General features: G+C 35.7%; 1 pseudogene; it reads right to left on the reverse strand.

The window, feature by feature from the left end:
* Positions 1-1,877: 1,877 nt before the first annotated feature.
* Positions 1,878-7,341, reverse strand: LOC138856111 (uncharacterized; annotated as a pseudogene).
* Between the last annotated feature and the right edge of the window lie 1,082 nt (positions 7,342-8,423).

The raw sequence follows: 8,423 nt of genomic DNA on the forward strand, positions 1-8,423 counted from the left end.
ACCCATTTTTGTTGTAGAGACGTATTGTCAGCAATATTTTCGGTAAAAAGTCAGCCATAGGCGCCGGGGTCTACATTTTCGGTATCTGAGACTTGAACAATTATGTCCCGATTTTCTCAACCTTCAGACTTAAAATGGAATACTTGTGCAAAGTTTTATGACGATATATTCATTGGTGCAAGTGAAATAATCAAATGGGATTAAAAGTAGTATTATGTGAGAAGTAGGCGTGGTTGTTATGCGATTTTCATTATTGCGCCCCAACAGGAATATCAGGATAATGTCACCTACTGATTTTGGCTGAAATTGGTCTAGTAGTGTTGTCCTGAGGTATAGGATTTCACCTAAAGATGGGTGGTGCCACGTCCCTTGTTTAATTTTTACACCTGCTCCTAAAAAGCAATACTACTTCGTGACACCATAATAAATTAGTTTACCTAAGGGATATTTGAAACAGTTAAAACTAATCGATCGTCTGTCCGTTTGTTCGTCTGTGCATGCGATATCTTGAGTAAAAGTAAGATATTGTGATGAAACTTTGTACACCTAAGGGGGGTTGGTATTGCAGATGGGCGGAATCGGTCCGGCAAACATATAAAGTGCCATAACTAAGCACTAATTAATACTTGTTACTAACCAATTAGTTGAAAAACAATATTTTTAGCATTTCTTTATACACTGTGAAAACGGGTAAAATAAGATTATAACTATGCCCACTCGCCATATATCGGTTATGTTGAAAACTAAACTAACTTAAAGTGCGATAACTCACTAAATAAATCAATTTCACAAACAAGATAGAATGAAAGGCCTTTATAGCATTCTTATATTAATATATGTACATATGTATATAAATTCTTATTCTATTGAAAAGGGCTATAACTATTTATTTTTGGGTCACAATTTTCACAAAAAGGGCCTACAAATTCCTGAAGCAGCTTCTAAGCAGCACTAAGATGCAATTTGCCTATTTGTTTTTGATAAATGAAGATGAATTCGTCTGAATTCGGAATTTCATCGCTTAAATAAGGTAGTGGTAAGGAGCATATATGCATTTTGAAAATTTTTAAATAAAGTAGCCGCAAAAATAGCTAAAGGCATTTTCTTTAAAATACTATAATACAATACTATCTAAAGTAATTGATCTAACGAGGGAGTGTTCAGATCATGGTAAGCCTTGAAAATCCTGCCAAAAAAGTCCGCTAAAAAGTGAATAATTCCACACATTAAGCAGATTTTATTTATTAAGCTTAAAATGTTCTTTTTGTTATGATGTTTACGTAACGTAAACTCGACGATTTCCCAAAAAAACTTGAGAACTATATGGCGTTACTCTAGTATCACTTATGCTTCTAAACTGACCAAAAATTGTTTTAAACTGTTCTGACATATGTAGTCGTCTCGTCTTCAGGTTTGGAAACAAAAATCGCCACAACCCTCTGAAATTGTTAATATAATATTAAGTACCCACCCCTTTAGAAAACTAAAATTATTAGTTGTTTTCAACTCATCTACGACCCGAATGGTTTTTAAAATTTGTTCGTACTTATCAAGGCTCCCGAGCTATAAAGGGAGAACATACTCGTACCAGGAGCGGTCATATAACTCAATACCTGAGATGCAAATTTAACCTTTATTTTTGGAAGGTATTTGGATAAATAGAAGCATCGGTTAATTTATGCCCACACCGATGACTCGACTTAGATTCGATTTCATATAAATTTACAATACCGAGCCACTTACACGAAATTTCTTAAAGAAAACCTTATTTTTTGAATTTTGTCAACAGTTCCGATTACTTTTTATTAAATGAGGGCTATCGTAAAAAAATATGTATTTTCTTGTCATTACCTATATTTTGCAGTTGTAGAATGGCTTCAAGAAAATATTTCTTTAGGATATCCCCTTTGCAGGATCCTTTAACGAAAAAATAAGCTAATGGGTGGGACCAAGGCTCTCCATCCATACTTTGCACCATTATGGTCATTGCTGTTTGGCTAATCTCGTAGGACGATTTTTAATGCCATAATCTTCAACACCTATTACCCTATCGAATTTTCTATCATACTTCAAATAAGATTTCAGTGACATTTTTTACATGAAACTGACACGAACTTTTGTTTGAAAGATAATGCCCTACTCCTAATCTTCGATTTTATGCAGCTTTGGGTGCAACATGAGAAACGGGGCTAGTCCGTAACAAAGTTTTCCAAAGAACTTTAAGAGGGAAAATCTAATTGGTGCTTTATGTGACGGTGAGCGACTGGCGACAAAAACAATACACCCAAAGCTATGGTTTTAAAAAATTATGATATCTTCGACCGTGGCTACGGCGATTACTATTTATAAAACTACTCCTAATACAAGCACCTAACTGAGGAGGAACTTTGCTACAAACTAATGAAAGGGGGTCTGACTGTTCTCTAAATGAGCTACTTCTTAACTGTTATCTACATCTTTTTAATTCGGCGGCCATTTGAACTAACTGGGCCTTTAAACTCCTATTTTCGTGTTCCTTTTCATCCAACTTAACTTTCAAAACCCTATTCTCTTTCCTAAATTTCTTCTTCCCCTCTGTTCCTGCTGTCAGACCTGTTCCTGCTGTCCCTACCTGTTTACGTGATCTTTTTAAAATTAAGAGTTATATCCTCCTCAAAAAATAGAAGGGGCTATAAAATTTCGATATTACCTTCCCTTTCAAAAATTGAAAGAAACAGCCTCTATGCACTGTTTGCTTTTGAGGCAGATTTTTCAGTTTAGGGAGCGAAATCTTTAATACACAATTCTATGGGGAAAAAAGCGGCTCGCAAGCATCATCAGCTCTTTCAAAAACAGCTAAACGTTTGATCCAACATTTACGCTTATTGAAAGAAAAAAACGCACAATATACATAAGACATAAAGTAATATAAAATACACAAAATATATACATATATAGTGCCAGAACATATAATTTTTTTTTTAATAAAGCCGTTCTATCCTTAAAACATATCGATATTTAAATTAGTTAGCTATTTTATAACTATAAATCGTTTACTTTGTAACTCACTCTTTAGTTCGATCACTAGATTGTTAAATATAATCCCAATTTAATGGCTATACACTTATCTTTATTTCTAATTCCAACACTTTAGCACTTATTGCTTGTTAATCGAGCTTTCAATTTCTTGCTTATGTCTCAATTGTTCTTATCACAACAGCAATCTAATTAGAACTGTGTGTGCTGCATAATCTGGCAGCCCTTATATAGTACATCTTTAATAAAACTTCACCTCTAGAACTTTCTGGCAACTACGAATTCGCTGTCTAGTTGCTTCTGGCAATTTAGCGTCGGTTCGAATTTGTTCTATCATCCATGGTCGTCACAATAATTTAAGATTGAAACTTCGATATATCGAAAACTATGGTAACACAACTTTCACAAATTCACATATTTAACACCCTTTTCAATATTTACGGTTTTTTTTTTAATTTCCCACCGTTCGAGATCATTTGAAAAATTGAAAACTTGTAAAATACAGTTAACAAGTAAGGAAGGGCTAAGTTCGGATGTAACCGAACATTTTATACTCTCGCAAAGTCAAATGGTATACTCGTTTTAGATTTCTTTGTGGATCTTGCCGCCTAGTTCTATGTTGACCGATATTTTCGGTAAAAAGTCAGCTATAGGCACTGGGGTCCACATATTCATTACCTAGGGGCTTGAGCAGTTTTGACTCGATTTAGACAGTTTTTGGTCACACCATGGCATACTTCAAACGCATTATTCACGCAAAGTTTTACCCCGATACAGTCATTGTTGCTTGATATGCATAGTGGAAAGTGACAGAATCAGATGGAATTGAAAATGGTGTTATATGGGAAGTAGGCGTGGTTGTAGTCCGATTTCGCCCATTTTAGCACTATGACATAGAAAAGAACGTTATGCACCGAATTTGGTTGAAATCGGTTAAGCAGATCTCAAGATATGGGTTTTAACCTAAAAGGGGGCGGTGCCACGCCCACTGTCTAATTTTGAACGCGGTTCCTATAAAGTCATCTCATACCATCCCAGAGATAAAATTTAATGCCTCTGGCGTGTTTAGTGCTTGATTTATCGCGCTTTTAGTAGTTCTTAACAGTACCGTTATATGGGGAGTGGGCGTAGTTGCCACCCGATTTCAATTATTTTCACATTTGCTTCCAGTGAATTTTGTTAGTATAGCATTAGCGGTTTAGGAGATATGCACATTAAACCTATTAGAAGCGGGACCACGCCCACTTTAAACAAAATTTTAACTGCAGATGCCCCTCCATAATGTGATCCTGTGTACCAAATAACAGTCTTGTATCTTATTGCGGAGCTTAGTTATGGCAATTTATTTGTGTTTGATTAATGGCGTTTTGTGGGCGTGGCAGTGGTCCGATAACGCCCATCTGCAATACCAACCGTCTCACGGTACCAAGAAACATGTCTACCAAGTTTGATAAAGATATCTCAATTTTTACTCAAGTTACAGCTTGCACGGACGGACGGACAGACAGTCACCCGGATTTCAACTCGTCTCTTCATCCTGATCATTTATATATATATATCCCTATATCTAACTCGATTAGTTTTAGGTGATACAAACAACCGTTAGGTGAACAAAACTATTATACTCTGTAGCAACAGGTTGCGAGAGTATAAAAACTGAGACTAAGTTTATGGCCTTTAATAGATGTCAAGAAGATACCAAATTTGATTGTAGTTTAATCACGATTTCATTTAATAATGGATGTTTAATTCTTTCTCAACGTTGCCACACCTGAAGGAATTACCTGGCCTTTGATTCTTGCGAATTACAAGAGTATAAAATTCTTAGTTTCGCCCTAGTACTCTTTATCGGGTATATATTGACCCTAGCTCCAACATACTTTATGTAAAAAATTCAAACTTTCGTTTGGCTTTATATAAACGTAAAATATTAGATATACTTTTACAACAGTTTAATGCCGAAAATGTGTGAAATCGATCCACGGATTTCCCCAGCATACATGTACTACTTATGGTATAATTTATTTCGTTAATTTTATAATTTAATAAAATTAAATGGACAGTTTTTCTTAAAAATAATGTGGTTTATCGCTGCATATGAATGAAATTGGTCTAGACCTTTGTTTAAACCTTATGAAAGGTTTAGATATTAAGACAGAATGAAGAAAATCTACATACCTGCTCTACATTTGTGTGTACCATACTTAATTATATGTAAATTATTGTTAATTTAGCCTTCATGAGCAGATCTTTCAAAATAGGTACCATAGATCCCTGTTTTAAAAAGCGTTAGACAAAAGCAATTTACGGAGGGGTTTTCCGAGTTAATTTCAATAAAATGAAATAAACTACTAATTTCTAAAATATAAATATAACTAAATAATCTGTATTATTATGTTAGAGTATATCTATGAAATATATAGGTATACAAAAGCACGTAAGCTGTGAGTACAAAACTATAGCATAACAAAACTATTATACTCTGTAGCAACATGTTGCAAGAGTATAATAAATATCAGTACACTGTGTTTGTAGTTTCAGTTACACTAGATTTCTTGACCAGCAAAGTGCTGCATTCAAACTAATTTCAGTGTATTATTTATATAGTGTTCAAACTATTGTTATATACAGTGGCAAGCAAAACCCTATTATATACAGTGGCGAGCAAACACATATACATATGTGCACCAGTATACCATAGTACCTATACACCGAACAGGAAAGGAGTCATAGCAAGGACTTACAAGAAATTACAGTGAAAGAGAGCAGCACCTAGGATCCAACTTTTCAGACCCGGACGGACGGAATTCTATAAGTATTATATATATGTATATATTTTATATATTAAGCCATTTATTATTTAGTAATTATGCCTAGATTAAGTAGAAAATCTGTATTACTCAGTCGTCTGCAGAATAGAAGACGTATGAGAGTTCTTCGTGCAAACTCTTTATATAGAGATAGTGAGCAAGATACTGTAAGTCACGCTAATCGTAGATTAGATTCCGATGTACGTCTGTCCGAACAAATTATCAATACAAATCAACATAGAACCAGGCGGGAAAATCTCAAAGTACAGTCTTTTGAACAAAATTTAAATAATGTTCAACATAGGGCAAGACGTCTAAATCTCCAAATCCGCTCTGAAGAGCAAATAAGAAATACTCGAGATCATAGATCTCGGCGCGAAGACCCCGAGGATCGATCTGTTGAGCAAGTTGTAAATACTGTTTAACATAGAACAAGGCGGCAAGATCCACAAATTCGCTCTGAAGAGCAAATAAGAAATACTCGAGGTCCTCGCGAAGACCCCGAGGTTCGATCTGTTGAGCAAGTTGTAAATACTGTTCAACATAGAACAAGGCGGCAAGATCCACAAATTCGCTCTGAAGAGCAAATAAGAAATATTCAAGGTCGTAGGTCTCGTCGAGAAAATCCCGAGGTACGTTATGATGAGCAAAGTAGGAACACTAGGGATCATAGAGAATTTCGTTAAAAAAATCCTGAGTATAGGAAGTTAGAGCGCATTCGTGATGAAATGCAAAGAGAACATGCAAAAAGAAATCCTGAAATTAGGAGAGAGAGGACCGTGATAGAGAAACACAACGGCGACAGCTTAGTAGGAGTGGTATGAGGGAAGAAATTTTGAATCAGAGACGTCTTAGACAAAGTCAAGTTCGCTTTTGTAGAGATAACCCGGTCAATAGGCAAATTGAAAACGAAAGACAGTCCCAACGAATCCGATTAACGAGAGAAAATAATGTTATAGAAAATGATTATAGTGGCAATTTAAGAGATTTCACAAACATTTATTTCCAAAATATAAATAAAGGCCCTACTGAAATATGTACTTGCTGCGGCGGATTATGGTTTTCACACCAAGTTCACAAATCAAATTTCGAAACTATTTCGCAAGGTCACCTGAATGCTGCACCCGCCTTCTATTTAATGCAAAAATTTCCTTCGGAAGATGGAAATTACAATTTTTGTGCTACTTGCAAAAATGCGATTGTTAAAAAGAACGTTCCAAAAATATGTTTAGCAAACGGTCTAGACTTTCCTGAAATACCGGATTGCCTTATATGACAATCCGTCCGTTAGGATATCAAGGTCAGAGTTCTCTCAAAGGTGCTGTTATTAATTTACCAATTTCTGTTAACAATATTGTGACATCTCTACCAAGGTCCTTTGATGAGGCTTATGTGATACAAATTCACTTAAGAAGGCGTTTGGAGTACAATCATGATTACATGATCGATACCATACGCCCCGCAAAGATTATGGAAGCATTGCAATTCTTAGTGAATACCCCTCGGTATCGTACATATTAATGAGAACTGGATTTCAAAATTTAATAACCAAGAAGTAGTTTCGTTTGTTGCATCTGCAGAGGATATTCACGTGCGGCACAAACTTCTCATAATAATCCCTCAGGTAATAATATTCCCATGGGTCTTTTACCTTTCGAGCAAAACTCAGGCGGTCAAGAAACTCTTTTGGACAATATTCCTGTAGAAAACTTGGACTATAGCCATTTAGTCATAGCGCCAGGTGAAGGACAAAGACCAATTGACATAACTCAAGACAATAATTCAGAAGAGTTGTCATTTGGAACAATATACGCTGGGCAGAAGCGTACATGCTCTGAAACGTATAGCAAGATAATACGTTCTGAAATTCGCCGTTTTGACAGAAGAGCGTGTACCATTCCAAAGTTGTTCTATGATTACAAAAAATTAGAACTGGTACAAATTAAGAATAGTACATCCATTTGCTTAGAAAGTTTTCAGGTCGCAACCGAGTTACGGCCCAAAACCTATTAAACGAAAACTTTGTTCAAAACTTGATTTAACACGTTAATGGTTACAAGGTTTTAAAAGGCGTTAGATCCTCTCCTGCGCACTGGGAAGCTGAGAAGAAAAAGGCAATCGTTATGATTCGCCAATTTGGGCTTCCAACCTTCTTTATCACTTTATCGGCTGCAGAATCTCAGTGGGTTGAGCTTTTGGTCATCCTCTCTAAAACTGTTGATTCTAAAGATATTTCGGAAGAGGAAGCTAACAGTTTAACAACCCAAAATAGATATCGCTTAAATCGGTCAGACGCGGTTACTTGTGTAGATATTTTGACTACCGCTATTGACAAATTCTTAAGCTTTTTGAAGATAATGCCGGCATTTTTGGAGAGCATTTTGTCACAAATTTCTACTGGAGAGTGGAGTTTCAACAGAGAGGTTTCCCGCATGTACATAGCATGTATTGGCTTAATAATGCTCCCAGGATCAACTTTCAAAATCCTCAGACATTCCCTGATGTCATTAGTTTTATTGACAATTATATTTCTACCGATGGTTCGGTCAGCCACTTAGAAAATTATTTGGGTTATCAACAGCTTAACCACAAGAGGAC

The sequence above is a fragment of the Bactrocera oleae genome, chromosome 3 (assembly GCF_042242935.1).
Source record: "Bactrocera oleae isolate idBacOlea1 chromosome 3, idBacOlea1, whole genome shotgun sequence".
NCBI classification, from domain to species: domain Eukaryota; kingdom Metazoa; phylum Arthropoda; class Insecta; order Diptera; family Tephritidae; genus Bactrocera; species Bactrocera oleae.